This window comes from Gambusia affinis, linkage group LG19 (genome assembly GCF_019740435.1).
Source record: "Gambusia affinis linkage group LG19, SWU_Gaff_1.0, whole genome shotgun sequence".
NCBI lineage: Eukaryota > Metazoa > Chordata > Actinopteri > Cyprinodontiformes > Poeciliidae > Gambusia > Gambusia affinis.
Window position 1 is genome coordinate 8013924 of NC_057886.1, and position 20477 is coordinate 8034400.

Here is a 20477-nt window from a genome sequence, read left to right on the forward strand (position 1 = left end):
TTCTCCCAAAACGAGCCTCGACACTGCAAACTGAAGCTAAGATGGAAACCAAAATGTATCAAGAGAAGAAGAAAAAAATGGATTCTGTACGATTCAGATTAAACTGACCTGGAACAACACTCCTCAAACACCACATGTGTATTATTAGTCTCTCACTGGGGATGAAGAGGTCTATTTCCCCTTTTCTTTCAGCTTAAATTACTAATACCTTTAAAAAAAGGCAAAGAGGAAAGGCAAGTATATCTGTACACCACCATTTATATACAAGACAGCTTAAAGTGGAAATGCAGTGGAAAAAACTTCACTAAAAGCATGAAACAAAATCAGAAAGTAATTTAAATAAACAGAGAGCATTTATTTTTAAGCAGAGAGTGACAAAGCCTTACTGCTTATTAAAAACACTCGTCGAGTTCAAAACTCTCATAAAATGAATAATGCCGGATGGATGGCCTGCAGAAAAGGTGTTCGCACTTGGAGCATTTCGTTGGAATTCTGCTGATTAAAACCAAACACGTCAAGCTAAAACTTGTGCAACTTTTAGAAACTAGAAGAGCTACAACAAATGGTGCATGTGATTAGTCTCTCTGTATCCCAGATTCAGACTACGATTACTCCCCCGTCAGTGGGGAGAAAGATTTGACTCACAGAGCGACTTCTGTAAAAAAAAAAACGAAAAAAATTTTTTTTTAAATGGTGGAGGAGACCTGCTGATGTTCATCCCCTCTAAAATGGCCTCTCCTTCCGCTGTGTTTCATTTCAAAGACCACATATTATCTAATACAGTTATAAAGTGTTGAATGGCGCTCAATTTCAATTCTTCTTTGCAATTACTCAAATAGTGATCCAGAAATAAATCGTGCTTCATCAGCTACTACAAAATGGTTATGCATGACCAAATTTATAGAGGCGTCCCCCTTCCTCTTTTGAAAATGAAAAAATGCAAACAAAGAGGAATAACTGCAGCTAAAATAAGCTTCGTTTGTGGGCCACCAGTCTATAATGTAGTAAGACTTACATAAAACCATGCTAAGACGTTTCGCTTAGCATCACCTCACTGTGCTGTGTTATATTGTTGCAGCTCTTTGATGACGAACTTTGAAGGGTCCAATTACAGATTTTCTGCCTTTTAATGACTTCCTTCCAGGAGAAATTAGACTAAAAAGCTCTTGATGCGAAAGCACTTTTGACTTGACACAAATGTTTTTATTGAAATTAAGGCAAATTACAGATGCTCTTAGGCAGACTTCTTGACTGTAGTGACTTCGCTCTTGGAAGCAGCACTTATATCAGTATTTAAAAGCTCAAGTAGTGGAACAAAAGGATTCTGTGGGTCTGTCTTAACACCTACACTCTCTTTTTGTAACTCCTGCAGCATTGTCATTTAGTCAGACGGCCTATTGGACGCACAATGGGCACCATCTCCTTATCACAAGATTCTTTTCTGTTTATGGGTTTTCAACAGCTAAGCAAGCAATACACTTTTTCCTCATCCGATTTACAGAAAAACAACAAAGATCTACATCAAAGAAATCTTATGCAATCTGCAGCCAAATGAGATGAAAAGCGTGACACGGTTCCAATTTCCAGGTTGGTAACAATCAGCGAAGCACAAACGTGGAAGCGCCGATGCACAACGAGCCTGTCATCTCCACCCCGCTCAGTGTCAGCTCCACTTGACAACCAAGACAAACACAGAAGGGTAATAATATCACAGACACGTCGAGAAAACGTTCATACGAAATGCCCTGGAGTCCATATGAGGAATGACAGGTAGGCCCAAAGAGATGCACTGAATGTGCAAACAGGAGGTTTCACGAAAGCTCAAGTCAATCCAGGTTACATCACACTAATCTGTTCACATGACTTAGTTATAGAATTTTATAATTTTTTAAAGATTGTGCATTTCCAGCTGATTGTTTTATACACTTATTAACACCGGGCAGGTAGCAGAAACACACACAATCTACTCTGACCATAACATTGGTACATTTGGAAATCTTTAATTTTAGTCAGATTTTTTAAACAAAAACAGATTTGTGATTTTATCCATTTTGAAGGTAATTTCAGATAAGGTTTTATTGCTGATCTAAAGGGAGAGTACTGTGTGTTTTCACAGAGTATAACATTTTCATAAAGTAATTTTATAGCACAATCAACTCACTTTGTTACCTTCAGCTGGTCTGGAAATGCTGTAAATACCAAAAATAACAGGCTGCACAGTGGCACAGTTGGTAGAGCTGTTGCCTTGCAACAAGAAGGTCCTGGGTTCGATTCCCGGCCCAGGGTCTTTCTGCATGGAGTTTGCATGTTCTCCCTGTGCATGGTGGGTTCTCTCCGGGTTCTCCGGCTTCCTCCCACAGTCCAAAAACATGACTGTCAGGTTAATTGGTCTCTCTAAATTCTCCCTAGGTGTGAGTGTGTGTGTGAATGGTTGTGTGTCCTGTATGTCTCTGTGTTGCCCTGCGACAGACTGGCGACCTGTCCAGGGTGAACCCGCCTCTCGCCCGGAACAGGTTGTCAAAATTAGTTTTGAGTAAAAAATAAAGATACGTACCAGAATACCTTCTGTCAGGGCAAAACTGTAAGAGCATCAAACACTTTTTATCCAGAGTTGTCATTAACATGTGATCGTGTACACTGCCGAAATATTTTTAAAAGCCCATCAACTGTATACAAGCAGTTGACTGACAGATATGTGATTATTATATCACTCCTTATGGACATATTTACTGTCAATAATGAGTTCAGACAGCAGATGCAGAGGCAGATTAAAATGTGGACAAATTAGATGAAAGAACTGGGAGGGGGAAAAAAAAGCCCACCACATATCTTTACAGAAAACGAGTTTGGGGACACTGGGCGTGCATCTTACTGCACCAATCTGCACCATGCTTTGGCAGCAGATCAAGGTTAATTTTAATCATGTTAACATTTATTTAAAAAAAAAAAGATAATTGGTGTGTTGGACCTCGGTATTTTCAGCCTGAGGGAGAGAATACAGGTGGCCACATTGGCTGTGAAGATGAACTTGCCTGCCTACAAGATGATTCAGTGTTAGTAGACTGCGTTTGGGAGAATGCGCTCAAAATGTTTCTCACTGCTAAAAGATACTGATAATGTGCAGTCTTACGCTAACTAGGGCATACGTCTCAACATGTTCAGGACATTAAAATGCTAAAAACCAAATAACTCAGATGTTATAACGTAGATCCTGAGCTGGCAGGTGGAGACGTAAAGGTGTGCCAAGGATTTTATGAGGTTTCACTGAAACCAGGAAGATAGAGCACATCACACCAGTTTTAAAGTCCTACACTGGCTCCCTGTAGCTCAAAGAACAGACTTTAAAATACTGTTGCTAGTTTATAAATCACTGAATGGCTGTAGCAACACAACACATTAAAGACGTGCCGTTGTTGTTCTATCAGCAGGTCTTCTGGTTCTGGTTCTGCTCTGCATCCCCAGAACCAGAACCAAACATGGAGGAGCAGCATTCAGCTTCTATGAATTACAAATCTGGAACAAACTTGCAGAAAACTGCAAAACAGCCGAAACACTGAGTTCCTTTATGTCAAGCCTAAAAACGCCCCCATTTAGAGCCGCCTTTGATACATACCTGGAACATTGATTAATATATCTGATGTGTATTTGTGCTTTGTGATTTTGGCTTTTAATGAAATGTAGTGTTTATCGCAACTTGATAATTGGTATAATTATGTTTTTAATGGTGTGAACTTGACTTGACTTAGGAAAGTGGCTGTGCAATATTTTTTTGAGTACTTCCAAAATATTATGTAAACATAGATATACTGGATATCAATAGTGCTTACATTAATTTTCTAGTCACAAAAAATAATTTTTTTGATTTATAACATGACCTAATCTTAATGAAATATTGCCTATTAGTATAAATCAGTGTCTCAATTCCGGTCCTCACGGCCCCTGCCCTGCATGTTTTAGGTGTTTCCCTTATGCCACACACCTGGATTGAATCTGTAGGTGATTGACAGGCTTCTGCAGCACTTGATGGTCATGCAATCATTTGAATGAGGTGCATCGAAAATATGCAGAGCAGGGGGACCAGAGGACTGGAATTGAGAAGCGCTGGTATAAATTATTTAAGTACCCGTTTAGCAGAAATCACTGTAAGTATATCAGTAAGTATATATATATATATATATATATATATATATATATATATATATATATATATATATATATATATATATATATATATACACACACAATAGTAGTTGCTTTCATATTTCTCCTTGAATAAATTTACCTTAGAGGCCAGATACCACATCATATATAAGTGAATTCTTCTCAGAGGTTCTGAGCAGAGGGAGAATAATTAACACAGAACACGTTCTCCACTCTAACACACATTACAACACACATGTGCACCTGAATGGTACTTCACTCCCACGCAATATTCACTCTCTGGTTACACCACCTACACACAGCAATGATACTGTACTGCACACATACACGCAGAAAACCTCCCCCTCGCTCAAACGACAGGAGATTGAAAACAGAACGTGCAGGTGGAGGGATGCGAGTACATCTAGGACTGGTTGGAGCTGTTCGCACAGAATGCTTCAAGGCGACTGGTCTTTATGGGCTCCTGCTCCTGCCAAATACTTAACAAAGCACACAATCACACACACACATATATTTTCATAATGATGGTACTAAAACTGTGCTACCTGTTCTCCAAGGTACGATTCGGAGGCCAAAACAAACATCACGTCTGAACAAAAATAGCCCCGGGTGTGAAATGCGATTGGATTTTCTGTATCCAGAATAATTACTGATTGCTTTATCTAATATTTACAACAACAACAACAACAAAAAAATCCAATTGTCTGACCCCATGCTTTTAAAAAAATGGATGATGGGATGGATCTAATTGCATGAATACAGAGTAGCAGGTTGAAGATATACAGTAGGCGGCTAAGACGGAATGATTAAAAACAATCTTGTGTATTTGAAGGGAGTCTTTCAATCTGATCTGGTTAATTTCTTCAGGTGGAAAATGGCTTTATATTTAAATTATTGAACACAAAGAAGGATGTTTAGGATGTTTCCTTTTTTGATGATGATGCACAGAAAGCTAGAGAAATGTGAAATTTGATGTTGTTCCAGTAGACGCAATTTAACCCAGTATTTACAGCTACAGTATAAGAATAGAAATAACCTTTTTATTTCATTGACGGACATAAAATCTGACTAAACTTTTGCTATTTTACGTCAGAAAGGGTTCTGGAGCAGACGGACTGCTAGACCTGGACCAGTAAGGCTGCACAGCTGAGTTAGTTAACATCTTTTCCTCCAACTTGTTACTACCTACAGTACGGACTAACACTCAGTGACGTGCGGTGAGGTTCATAGCTGGTGAGGCACTGACGTCATCAGAATCAGATTTGCAAATAGATGCATAGATTGACAGCAATTTACAGGTTATGTTTCACTTCTGTATCCTTACACATACAAACTGTAGCTCACAAAACACACATTTCCTTAAAAAACAAAACAAAAAATCACTATCTCTATTATAATCTATCGCTGCACTTGACTTGCTTCCCGAATCGTTTAGCCTAGCTCGCTGTCACTTACTCGGCAGTTGAGGAGTGAACAAGACGAACGTCTGGGATCTTGAGCGCCCCCTGCCATGAGGCAAGAGAACTGCCTGCCTCACCTCGAACCTGTTCTCTGCCGTTTATAATCGCTCATTACACGAAACACGTTACACAAACACAGTTGGTGACAAAAAGCACTGTATATTATATACATAAGCTAAATTATTGGAAATAAGTTCACATATTAAATTTGTTTAAACCATTTTATTGACGCCGTACAGCAACATGCTCTCTCCGCTTAGCAGCCAGCGCAGAGCCAGGGGTTGCGCAATCCAAGGTGAGGCAGAGCTCGCTGCTGCCTCACCGGCATCGCTTCCAAGCATTTGAATGGGAAAATAAGAAAATTCAGCGATTTTGAACAAATAAAAATCGAAATTGGTGAAGCTACATGAAAAATAAATATTTTTTAGTACAAACCACCGGATGAATATAACAATTTAAATTACTTTATGATTATATATTTTCTTTCTTTCCATGATGGCTGGTGAGGCACTGCCTCACCTGCCTCCCCTGACCGCACGTCACTGCTAACACTAAATGACATTCACTAACTCCGGAGCGCCCCAACGGTGTGTTAAGCTCACTACTCTACACTTTTTCCACACCATTCCTCCAGCTACTGTAGTTTGAACCTCATTGTGAAATTTGCTGAAATGATCAACAACAACAACGACACACCATACAGGGCCCATGTAGCCGCATCGTGTGACGACAATAACATCAAGACAACAACAAAACCATCTCACTGGAAGCGAGATGGTGGAGAACATTACTAACTTGAAGTAGACCTGACTTGGAGCAAAACATTTCCTCAGATGTGGGTAAAATAAAGCAATGCATAGGCTGTACTCCTTGAGGACGTTGAGGAGCAGTTGATGGTAAATATTTTGTAACTTTGCCATCAACACGGTTTTAATTTATGAACTTTTAGTGCGTTTTGCCAGCTGCACCAAGGTTATCATCAGGCTCTCCAGGAGGTGGTAAAAACAGCAAAGATGATTTTTTTTTTTTTTTTGCCAGAAATCAGAAATCTCCCTCTGTTGTCTCAGAAGAATCCACAAAAGTTATGCACATCAACTCCATCTGATACCGTCAGGTAGTAGGTACAGACCCAGACATGCCTGAACCACCAGACTGGCCTACCAACTGTACCATCAGGCAGTGAGGCTGCTAAGACTCCCTCTTCATATTTACGTTGTCTTTGATACAGTATATGCAAATATCTGGTTTTGAAAAATGAGCGCTCCAACTCAAAATGTTGTCACAACTTCTGCCATTTTCTATAGAGCTAATAATAGCGATAAGACGTTTACTAGCTCTTACCAATTTCCATTTTTTGTTTACTTTAACATCTGAACTGGTTCTAGTTTTATCTGTTTGCTACTTGCTGTACTTTAAAAAATATTTCACATCTAAGAAGTGAAGATGTGACACATATTTCCTGATAGCAGTATTAGATTTAATTCAGGATAAAGTGAGGGGGTTACAGGATTATTTCCATCCATGCATCAAAATAATCGCGCCTATGTCCATTTCTTAGAGCTCTGTTTTGTATTCTCTTCACATAAATTTCTGCTCTCTCCCACGCAAATTCTAGTTTCACACATCAACATTCTCTGTCCTGCATATCTTTTGCATATTTCAACACTTCGTTTAGCTCAACAATGCGACTGCATGAGTTCATGCAACATTCATGTTGATTAAAAAAACAATAATGCTTGCTCAACGCACATAATAAAATAATTCTCTGAATGTAAAAAGCTATTATAGAGCCAAAGATTTCCATCTGTAACTGTTTTAAAAGGCAAATCTATTAAGTATCAACTCGGGGGTGAAGTAGTAAGAATGGACGCCACAATTTTCAGATTTGTATTTGCATCAATAGTTTTCTGTTTACTGCTGCACGTTTACAAGCAAGCATAGCTGACCGACACGCTTGCAGTCCCAAAACCACTGAGCCTGTGGCTTGAAATATTCATTCACAGTTTTACATGTTTTCTCAGTCTATGAGCACTAGTCGCCCGCTGTTATTACACAACAACTAGTAGTCAATCGATATCAACTTCCCATCATGGTCCCTGCATTAGTATGCTGTGAACATACTGGTTGAACCTCCTCTGGTTGAAGAGTCGGCTTTACTGTTGGAGCCAACAAGCTCATTTTTGGGGGTTTACACTGTCTTGAGGAAAGATAAATAAATTCAGTCTTTAGCCTTGAATGGACAGGATGTGTGCGATTTCAGTCATGACACCCTCATTTCCTTTGTGCCATCTTTATCAGCATCATCTATCTCTAACCTCTTCTTTCCACAATTTGTGATCTCCCGTTCCTTTTGTTACTTATTTTCAGTTGCATTATTTTCCACCGATCTCCTCTCCTCTGCTCTCGTTGCTCCAGTATATTCTCTTCATGAAATGCTGGCAGATCACGGCTGTTGTACGCAGCATTTCCCTCTAATGAACTGCCAACATGTGTGTATTTGTGTGTGTGCTTGCAGCACGTAGTGACAAGCTGTACAACGATGTCCCAGATTTAAATGCTGTCGGATTCTGCAGCCATGTTTAGTGACAGAGATTTCTCTTTTCTAGCGTCTCTTGACATATAGCCTTGTTAATGCGTCATAAATAGGTTTTTCTATAAGCATAGGCAAACACACCGTGTTCCGTGGTTCAGTTCGTGATCATGATCTAAACATTTGGTTGGACATGGATTAAACAAAAAAAAAAAAACACACACACACACCAGGCCACACAAGAATAACCATACCCTTAAAACAGCATGATGATGCCACTGCCATATTTCAATGTTCTTCACCAGATTTGATTTTTTTTTTTTTACAGTTTTGACTTTGGAAATAATTACCGTATTTTTCGGACTATAAGCAGCTACTTTTTTCCTACACTTTGAACCATGAGGCTTATAGCCCGGCGAGGCTTGTCTGTGGATTTTTCTTGAACCACTAGGGGGCTCTTTAGCAGGAAGTGAATTATTGGAAGTCAAAACTGGAAATCAAAGAAGAAAGCGCTAATTTTCATTTAGAACAAGCACATGCTAGCAGCAGGCACGACGGAGAAAGGTTTTCAAACTCATACCCGCTCATCATGGAAACAACACGAAGAAGTTAATATGATGCAGCTTTCAAGTTGAAGGCCATCGATCTGGCAGTACAGGAGGGAAATAGAGCCGCTGTACGTAAATTCAACGTGAACGAAACCATGGTTCGGCGGAGATACCAGCGGCTTATAATATGTACGTTTAAATTGGGTTTTTTTTTATTGTAGGTGCGGCTTATAGTATGATGCACTCTATAGTTCGGAAAATACGGTAAGTAAAAAGTGTTAAAACAAATACATGCGTTTAGAATGTTAATTATACAAAGGTTAAAATCAGATTACATTTTTGGGAGCACTTTATTTGAAGGGGTGTGCATAACACAGACATAACATGTCATAAACATGAAAGAGTCTTCATGAATGTCTGTGACTGTTGTCATGAAGTATGATTTGGTAAATAAAGACACTTTTAATGCAAAGTTGACACTTTCAATGGACTTTTAATGCAAGTTTTAGTGTAAATATCACATTAAAAGTGTATCAATTTACTAATAATGCAAAATTTACACATTTAATGGACTTCTAATGCAACTTCTGTGTCTAATTAAATTATTTGATTTTCTCCCACAGTTTTTTATTTACTTGTTTGTTTATTAATATCACAAATAATTCAGTGCATCAAACATTGTCATATTTATAAACATTGGTAACAGGCACAGGCCTTTTAGTAAGAAGTAGATATTGACAGTGGATGGATGGAAGTTAATGGCTATAACATTGCATACTTATGATAAATTCATAAACTGTCTTTAATCTGTTTAACTGCATTGTTTTAAAAGGAAGTCGTTTTAATTTATTTGTGCCATATTTGACATTTGAAACCACTGGGGCAAAAGCACAACAACTGAGCTTGCACACTTCTCCATCTCAGGAATATCACTAGCATTTTTGACTATGATCTTGTCCCTTTGTTTATGGGATGCTGCTTAACCAAACAACGTCGTTTCTTCGCCAGAAGAAAATGCCAGCAGTCCTGTCAGCACGAACAATCTGAACTGCAAGAGGAAGATTACGTGAGTGGCAGGACTGGGTGGCAAAACATCGAACAAAGCAGCTCAGATTACAAACGCACAATAGGAAAGTTACTTCAGTCTCTGTCATTTCCCGAACTACAACTAAATGAATGCATCATGTTACTTGGCAAAATACCCCACCAACTGAACATTTAACGTTCACAAGAGTCTACTGGGCTCATCTACAGACACCTGCATTAGATCTTGTTGCCTGAGTGCAGCCAGGCAGACCTGGCACGGGCTTTAAAAAGCGTGGAGAGAGGTCTTGGCGAGCAAGACTCCTGTTGCCTTTTTTGTGTCTTGCTCTCTTCCTACCGTCTCAGGAAAGGAAACATCCTTGTGAGTGGGGTGGAAGACACAAAGACGAGGCTTTTGCAACAAGGAGTAAGAAGACGAGAGCAAGACGACGCAAGAATCGAAGGCAGAGTAAAGTCAATGATCAACACAAAATGCATCAGTCACCCTGGGCGCCTCCCCACGTGTCTGTGGAAGAACATATGTGTGTACGGGCTTATGTAAGGGGGTGAACAGCCTACGCCAATGTATAAATACCCACAATGCCACTGGTGAAGAAGGGAGAAGGGTCACATTGAGTCAGCATACCCATATCACTCCTCCTCCTTCTGCCTCCTATCAATGCATCCTCTTTTGTCCTCCTCCAGCTCAACATCTACAATTTTTTTTGGCGCAGTTTTTACAAAAGCACAAAGGATTTCACTTGGCAGGCAAACACCGACCTCCAGTTTGTGATGACTGCATGATAAGCAACGCTGCAAACAAAACAATTTTAGTTTCGTTGCATGAAAGACAATGTAGTGTTTCCAAAAGAAAGCAGTTAATTATTATGAAAAGGAGGCTTTTAATTTGAGGATGCTGCCACAATACAGTGACTGCAATACATTTAGATTTAATTTTTGTTTTTTTGGAGCACCGTACACAGGTGTAAAAGGTGTGGCCCTGGGGAAGAAGAAGAAAAAGTTACCAGGATTCTTGAACTTTAAATTCCTTTGCCAGGTTTAATATAATTGAAAATAAAGAAATAAATAACTTTTCTTGTTATTTCAACCAGATTCCACAGAAACTACTGTCGAGACTGGGGCTTACTGTGTGGAGTTTAGAGTAATGCGATGCTTTCGCACTCTTTCTGAGGTATTTTTTCAGTCGCAAAAAATACCTACACTACATTTTCAGAAACTAAAGCACCTCCATCCATCACTTTAATGAGTAAAGTGAAACAGCTGTGAATCTACAAAAAAGCCTGTCTGTTAAGTAGCCGAGTGCATGCTAGCTACCTGAGCAGATAGCCTTACTATCAATGACAGCAATATTAACATTAATATTTGCATTACTTTGTTAAAGGTTTTGGCTTTACTCCAGATATTAAAATCAAAACAATAAGCAATTACCAGAGATCATGATATTATATGTTGCATGTTGCTGTTTAAATGTCCTTGGCAACATGTTTGTTGTTTATAAATGTGTTTATGCTATTTTAGATTTCTCTATTTTAAATGTCTTCTTTTCCAGCCTTTTATTCTCTGTTTCACTGAACAATTTCTGTACATCAAATAACATTAAGGTGTTTTTACTCAAGGTTGTGAGAATCTGATGCCTGTCCATGCCTAGAATTTTGAATTTAAAGTTTATACATTTCCAATACTAAATCGTAAAAAGTATAAGGCATTATTTATTTATTTGCTTCTTGTAGGTGATCATATGTTGACCCCTGTTTCTACCTAAGACAAAAGTTCTATAAGTGTTACAAAATTCACAGTTAAGCCCAAAATTATTCATAGATGTTGCAGACGTACCTAAGTAATTTAGCAAATGCAACCAAATAGTTTCTGGTTGAACATGATACTGCAGTGATGTTCAAGGGTTATTGCATAACAGAAAGAAAAAAAAAACTGTGCAGAAACTACCAAATTGGATATTATTTTTACCCTTTTAGATGATCAGAAAAAGCATTTATTGACATTGCAGAAATCAAATTTCTTCTTATAGTTGCTGAGAAGCTTTTTAAACGTTTCCAATGGTATTTTTCGCCATTTATCAATAACGTCCAAGTCTTAGAGGTTGGAAGGCCTCCTCGCCACCACCCTAATCTTTAGTTTCCTCCACAGATTCTCTGTTGGACTGAAGTCTGTCTCCCAAAACTAATACTTATTGACAGAAGAATTTAAGCCTTAAACAATAATCACAGAATCATTAAGTAAAGACCATTAGGGTAATAGGAAAGTCAATATGTGTACGGTAATGTGATTTAGAGCAAGGCTTTTTCTCAATTCTGTAAAATCTGCCGGTCTGTGGACTCATTTTCAAGCTTTAAAGCTGCCAGCAAAACCAACAGAAGAATGATCCTGTGGAATAATCAAACACATGGAGCACAGTGCCATCTGATTGACTGACTGTCTGTCTGTCTGTCATCCCTCCACATTCAGTTTTGAATGAGCCTTTCAATAGAAGCTAGGAAAAACAAATTACTTCGATGGTCAAATTTGCTTGAATTTGAAAAAAATGGAGTTTCAAGTGGTAGAACCAGGATAAATATCATAAAACCAGAAGAGCAACTACCCCGGTATCGAGTAATTCTTCCACCCCCCACTCCCCTCCCCAAGTGTTTTCTGTTTGTTTATTTTTGCAACAGATTAAACTGTAATTGTGACTGAGAATGTCATAGTTTTTAAATTAGCAGAACCGCAGTGTGAAAAGCAACTGAAAACACTCACTGTGAATATAATTCAATAATGTGTTACACCTTCAAATGAAGGGAAGGACAAGACAATCAATTTCTTGCTTTTTCAGGAGTCTGGCCAGATTCATGCTTGGTTTTATATCCGTTTCAGCTCTGTGCCAGCTCTGTGAAAGTTCTGGCACATTCTGATTTTATCTGCTCCAGCAAACACCTCCATCCTTATTCTGTCTCTTTCTCTCTCTCTCAAGTCATCCATCTCTCTCTTTACCTCTCATTCACCGTCTTGTCTGACTTTATATCCATCAGACCCTGAGCAGACATGGAAGTCTGCCATGATTCACACTGAAAATGCCTTTACTGATAAGCAGAAAGACTACAAACCAATTACATGCCAATACGTGAGGATGTTCAGCAAACTGGATGCAAAATGAGGTATTAACGTAGCGACCAGAGCACTGGCAAACAACTGGGTTGGTTACCGGACATAGAGAATTAAAAAAATAAAAAAATAAAAATAAAAATGTACAACAAAAGCAAAGGTTGTTTTCGCTTCATGGAAAAGCAATTTTGTAAATTTGCAAGTTGTACTTTTCAACTCTTTACTGCACTGAACAATATTTTTCCCTCTTATTCTGTTATTTATAGAGTAAAGCAACAGGAGCATGAGCCCCAGAGTACTGGAGTTCAACAAGTTGATATTTGCTGGATAATTAGTCAGGGAACATTGCCTATAAAAAGTTTTCACTCCCTACAATGCTTATTCGTGACATATATATTTTTTTACATCAGACTAGAGCCGGTGTTTGATGGACATCACACGCTCCGTATCACCACAAACAGTATCCCCACCACTGTGACGTTTTGCTATTTAAATTGCTTTTTTTTTTTAAAGCAGTGATTGCAATATTACACAGATTAATAAAATATTCCACAGATCACTGTGATTAAGGCATAACCATTGCAGTTTGGCTTACATACCTTGCCTAACAGATGACCAGGCCATAGGTGGTTAATATGCAAAGACCACTATAGTATTTAATCCACTGACCACAGGACTGATGTGTAATATAATATTTGTCAATTGATCCCATTCACTTGCATACCACGCGCATCCCAAAAATCCTCATTTTATTAAAATAAATGTCCTCAAGCTTCTTTTCTTTCAAATAGTCATCAAATAAGTGCAGAATCACTCCACAGGTGAAAGAGGTTCAATAAATAAACCAGGAAAAAAAAATAATTCAAATACACTAAAACATAAACTATGAACTTGTTGCTTCTCACCACTCTTCTACTCCAACTTGCTGCCCCATGCTCGGCCATTTTCTGCTTCTCCTTAGACACGGGAGCAGAAATTCAGTGAAGCATCTGCCATGACGTTTACGTCCATTAAATGTCTGATTAGCCTCCATCAGACTTGTAACTGTGGTCCAAGTCTCAATAGTAAAATATACGGTACAAAGATCTGCAATAATTCTTCCTCAATAAGAAAAACCACAAAATCGATTGAAAATATTTCCAAAGACAAAAACAACAAAACTTTTTATTATTGAGGCGATGCGAAAGTACTGCCACAGATCACTCCTAATAACAACAGCTGGGAAACTGGTAGGTCCACTAATAAATTTTGTGTAAATTTGGGGTAAAGTTTATTTTTTTGAATTTAAAATAACAGAAAGGCTGTAGATAATATTATTACCCTACAAGTCAATATATTAGTTTGCGGTAGCTGGAACAATTGTGTTTTTCTGGTTTAAATAAAAGAAATTTGATTTTCTTTTTTGTTTTTGCATAAAAACAGTCCTACTGCGAATGCTGTAAAGTCTTCTTTACTTCATTTTACCTCACATTCACATTTAGGTGCAATTTTATTTTCTAAATGTTAAAATGTTTAATACAGCAAGCAGATGTTTAACGTCCCCACAAAGTATGACAGAAGTACAAAAACACATATTTCAAAATAAATTATCAATGGCGATTTTGAAAAACGCTGCGTTCAAATGAGAACATGTGTTTTAAACAGCCCCATCATGTCTGAGAAGCAGAACTAATTGTAAACCAGTGTGGCATTTATTCTGTTAGTCTTTGCACTAACAATAATTGATGTGTGTGTGTGTGTGTGTGTGTGTGTGTGTGTGTGTGTCTAAGTGTCTGGAGGGCTTTTTATGTACTCTTACTGCAGAAGTACATCTACCTCCGCAATCGCTGAACATGTGCAGCCAACTCACAAACACACACAGCAACACACATAATCCTGTAACCCTTCTGTATTTTATATCAACTTTCGCTTTTGTCTCCATCCCTCACATTTCCCTCCCTCCGCCCTTCACTGCCACTTCCTTTCAGCTTCTCTTAACTCCCCCGCAAACAGAACCTGCTGTTTTGGGCCAGACGGCAAGAAAAATACAGAGGATAAGGACAACAGATTTGAGGAACGGAAAGCATAAGTGTGTGCAGTAGGTGTGTGTGTGTGTGTGTGTTTTTTAACATTCCTGTTTCCTGTATTTAATTTGCAGAGAAGCAGTCATTATCCTCATTGTGATGCTTTATCTGGTGATTTCCTCATTAACTCAGGGAGAGAGAGAGAGGTGGTATGAAGAGGACGAGGGAGAAAGAGTGGGAGAGAGGACGCGGAGGTGAGAGTGGAGAGCTGCGGATAACGAGGGAGCTGATGAGATGTTTGAATACCGAATAATGGACAAAGTACATCTTAAAAAGATGCCAGGATTCACTGTAACATAAAATGCATAAAAACAGATTATTGCTATTAATAAAAGGATCTTGATTTCCTAAACAGGAGCCCTTCAAGGAGCCTGCTCTTCAGTTCTGGATCTTCTTTAAACAAACTTTTTGCATTGATTTATCTGCATTTCCCAGCTCACTCTTCAGGCTGCATGCAAACACTAACAGTTTCCTCATAGAACATGCATAGTGATGATATCTCAGTTTCCTAATGCGAGTTTAAAAACGGAAGTGCACTGATCAGTTTTGGGGTTTTTTTTAAAGACGACCACAACGTATAGTTTTCTGAGATCTGATCTTCTCTTTTATTTCAAAGCACTACAGCATGTGAAAATCTATTTGCTTATACTGAGTTGTAATTCAGCAATTACATGCAGCAAAGTTAAGATGAATAATAGCTGGAGGTTCCTTAATATAAGTACAAGATTTCAATCAAACGGAAAACGACAAGTAGAGATGGCAATATTGCATAATTTACTCAATCTCGATTTATGCTCAATGATAAATACACAAACATATGGGGCCATCTGTTTGTCCTCTCCATTGGTTTTGCATGTTTTTAAGTGGACGAGAGCCCAAATGTAGCAAATAAAGCTATACAATAATGATGTTGTTCCTTATTTAAATTAGGCCTGGATTTTGACTGGATTACTCTGGTCCGGATGTTCCAGTCTTAAACACGTTGCCTTTCCTTCAGGACTGCCTTCAGCTCCGTCAATGTTCAAAACTCACCAACGTCCACCAGGTCTAGAGAACATTAAGCCGTCTTAGATGAACCAAGTGCTCATGTGACACAGAAGCAGCGCTAAACTCAACGAGTTAAGTAGCACAACACAGAACAATGCTAACCGCTATTGTTTTTGTTGTTATCTGTCCATGTATGCATAGAACAAATCCTGCAGTCGTACAATCTTTGAATGTGTACTTTCACCTCAGCAGAGTGCTTCACATCTCCACTGGGGGTGCTACTAAAATGTTTCACGCTGAGACCTGGTTTTAAACCTGGTTTTAAAAAGTGCTGTGTCAGATACTCCGGTCACCGGAGTTGCGCAAACGAGCGGCTGGATCGACTGACCGACGACCAAGAACCCGACCAGATGAAAGCCACTGCCTGGAGTTTGTCGAAAAGCTCCTGACGAACTTTCAGATCAGGAGAACTCTCGCAGCAACAGACATCAAGTCAAGGTTTGAACTCTTCGGTGTAAATGCTGGGCGTCACGTTTGGAGAAAACCAGACACTGGTCATCACCATCCCTGACTTGAGTTTGTTGGAGATATCTGAGAATGGCTGCACAAAGATCTTTCATCCACCTGGATGGAGCTTGAGAAGTACTGCAAAGAAGTACTGCCTAAAGATAGGTGCGCTAAATTTGTGACAGCACATTCAAAAAGACATTGGGCTGTAATTGCTGCCAAAGGTGCATCAACAAAATATTAAGCAAAGGTTGTGAATGCTTATTTAGATGTGATTTCTTGGTTTTCTATTTTTAATAAACAAAAGAAAGAGGGCTGAATCCATGTTAGTTTTATTTTCAGAAAAATGTGCAAACCACTTTTCTTTTAAAATCCTCAAATATATTAGGATTTGTTGTCACAGATTCACTAAATATCCTAAAGGGTATGAATACTTTTGCTCTGTATCTACATGGCTGACATGCACTTTAGAGCAAAGTTTTAGTCCTGGTACTCAAAGAAATGCACTCATAACCTGAGACATGATGTTACCTTACGAGCAAGCCGGATTCAAGACAAAAGAAAAAAAAAAAAAAGGAGGAGAACAGAATGGACGACATAGTTGAGGGATTAAGTGGCTGCACTACAAGGAGACTGGCTAAAAAAAGGATGTAAAAATGGAAGTAAAGACAGAAAAAGAGGTCTGAGATGCCTGTACTTCTGTCAGCTCGTGCCCCTGTTGCTAGGTTACCATCAAGAGATGAAAGGGTTAAAGTATCTCAGGAGCAACAGTGACACAGTTAGCTGGTCTGCATCAGAGAACGCACACACAAGTTTGAAACATACACAAAAATGGAGTGAGTCACAACAGCGTCTGGATCCGTGTTCAGATTTGGCCGTTGCAGAATTGCACCGCGACGATCGCTCCTACAGTTGGGAGGGATTTCTTCTTATCGTCCTTACATGTTTCAGATCATCAAATAAGCGTTAATATCAGACAAATATAACCTGAGTGAGCACAAAACGGCAGGTACTCTGTAGACGATTCCAACCTGACCCCTTGTGAATATGTAATCCTCCCTAACACCTATAAACTGGTCCATGGTTTTCGAAATAGCAGATCTCGAGTCTCTTACATCACAGTGGAAGAATTTTGGTCCAGTCTTCTTTGCTGATCACTTTAATTCTGCTCTGCTCCATTTTCAAGCAGGTCTTTATTTATTTGTTTTTGGAAAGATGTAGCAGGACAAATGACTTCCAAAAGGAGTACTTTGTTGAAGTCTTGTCAATCATCTAGATGTTATTTGCCAAATGTGAGACGTGTCAGCAGGTTTTGGCTTTGGAAGTCTCATTTACCATTTCTGACCATTTGCTTTTTGTTGTGTACTTAAGAACACTGACCTCAACCGAAACGATTGCTTCACATTTTCTTTTCAGTTACTTTTATTTACATCTAGAGGTTCCCGACTGTTTAATATTTTATCTATGTGTGGATAAAGGCTCCTTAAAGCCTTAGAAATTGCTTTGTAACCCTTTACCAAACTAATGGATGCCATTATGAATTAAATATTTTTTTTTATTTATCCTTAAGTCTACTTTGCGTTCCCAGACAAGTTGCTAATCTACAGATTGGATATTAATTTGGCCAAGGTGTAATAATTGAAAATGAAAACAGTGATAAATTACAGTTAATTGATTTTTTAACAAACGTTGGTTAACATTGAAAAATATGTCAAAATTTACTTGATCAGCAGAAACATAAAAAAAGTAATCTGTAAGGCAGCAAATACTTCTTTCCAGCACTATAATTAAGTTAAAATGTTGACTGGAAATCATGTACCGGATATTCAGCATGTCTTCTTTTATAGCTAGAGATGTCTCTTAGCTAAACACACCATAAATTTGCTGCATGCCAGTGTACACACAGTAAACATGCCATCAAATGGTTATTTACTTGTTTTAAAGTATTTGCATATAACAGACATGCTGGCTGATGCTGAAACATCATAGCTAACTATAAAAGGACAAAGCATCTTTGTAACAGTGAAATTGTAAAAACCAAAAAAAACAAAAACAAGAAGAATTATATAACCCCATTTTCTCGGTTAGTAATCTAACTTGTCATGCAATCGTAGTCAGTTTCAAAGAACACTTTTAAACCAAGAACAGCAGCTTTTCCTCTTCGTTCCCCCCTCAGCAGTTAGTAATCCAGGTGGGCCATCACACCTACACATCATGACTCAAGTTTTAGACATTTAACTCATCTCATCATGCGCACCAATTTGCCCTGACTGCGATGGACAATGGATGGGAGTTCAATCCGCTCACCTACGCTGCAGACATCCAAAACTGAGCGGGGCAGAGGTCCTGTGATAATGCAGGAGCCAAGTGTTGCAATAGTGAATAATTAAAGAAAAAATGAGCAAAGGTGGCAATCGATTTTTGTGGTGAGAGTGGAGTGGGTGGAATGCAGTTAGAAACACCCAGAGAGTATGGTTACACAAACAGAACAAGGAGCCAATACTTTACTTAATATTTTGCGAAGAAAACATTATGCAGAGTAATAGAAACGTTGCATCACTCCAACACAGCATTTAAGAGTTTCTTAAAGGACCAAAGCAATCTGAAGTCTGGAATAGAGCCTTGAGGTAAATTCTACTTTCATGGCTGTAGCATAATCTGAAAACTGTTATAAACATACAACTTTTACTTGTTTTAACAAATAAAAAATTACCAATGACAAAAAAATTACCACTAATCTCAATAGTTTAGCAAATGTACGAACAAAGGCTTGATTTTTCTTAATTTATTTTAGCGTGAGACTGATCCAATGGCAAATGAATTTAAGACTTAAGACTAACCACTTAATTGCATTATCGCATACAATTAATTAATAGAGAAGATATGAAATATTGCCAAGTTTATTCGTTCTGCATGCAAATGAAAATTACACAACTCAGACAGAAAAGAGTGAAAGAATTAGAGATTCAAAGTAAATGGTACAATATTTGTGTTGAGAAATAACACAAAGGAAGATGTTATTATGCATTAATCTACCAGGATTATTCCTGCACAGGAATATTCTTGATGACAATAATCGCAACAGAATTGACTCTATGGCAGCTCAGCAGAGTCGGTTCCCCCAATTACCATAAACAGGGAGATTCGGCTGAATTTGCACCTGCCACTGATAAGCATTTAGGAGAATTTGGTGCGATTTGCAAATCATTTAAAAAAATAAATAAATAAAATAAAATAAAAACACACAAAAAGGTTTCCAAAGTTTAAATGATCTTGAAACTCTTCTTGTGGAGTACACATGAAGCTTGAACACCCAGCGATAATTAAACACCATGACTAGAGGTCAGCTTGTCCATTATCACTATCTGCTTTTGGAAATTACAGCAGCCTTTAATGTTTTTCTTTCCTCTCTTTCTCACTTCGTCTGTTTCCGTTACACTTCAAATTTGAGCTCAAGATGTTATTAGCAGAGAGAAAAGACCGAAGAGAATATGAACCACGGCTGCTTTAGGGGAATCTTTAGCCTTGAAGTGTTTTTGATACAATCATGGTCTTCTTTTGAGTTTTATTTGGGTTAATGTCAATGTTACGACCCTGTACTGGTATCGCATATATTAAATCAATTTTGACTGGAATCCTTTTAAAACGGAGCAAAAAATTTACCTTGTAGAAAGTATTTAGAGGAGTATAGTTTGGGCTTGATCAGATTAAAGAAATGTGAAAAAATAAATTAAATCTGTTTGACATCCATATTTTGCTAACATGGTTCTTCAAAAATGTTAAGTTCATAGCATCCAATACAGAAAATACATTGTCATTCTGTATATTTTTTCACCCATTTGATCAGGAATCCTAATTTGGTCAGAGGAAATGAATGCTTCATGAACAGGCAACGAAGGGCAGAGCAAAAAGACATCAGTGAAACACATCTGCAAGTGATTGCACCAGCAAGAGGAAGTGAAACAAAATCTATAAAAAAACAAGAGGACCATAAGCCTAAAAATATAATGGGAAGGTAATTTACAAAAAAAGTAGACACTTTAAGATAGCAAGATGAACTGACAACATAACCAAAGTGTTA

General features: G+C 38.2%; 1 protein-coding gene across 2 annotated transcripts in view; it reads right to left on the bottom strand.

Moving 5' to 3' along the window:
- prkcbb (protein kinase C, beta b) overlaps positions 1 to 20477 on the bottom strand; it is a 91614-nt gene that overhangs the window by 54249 nt on the left and 16888 nt on the right. The gene's annotated exons all lie outside the window — the stretch shown is intronic.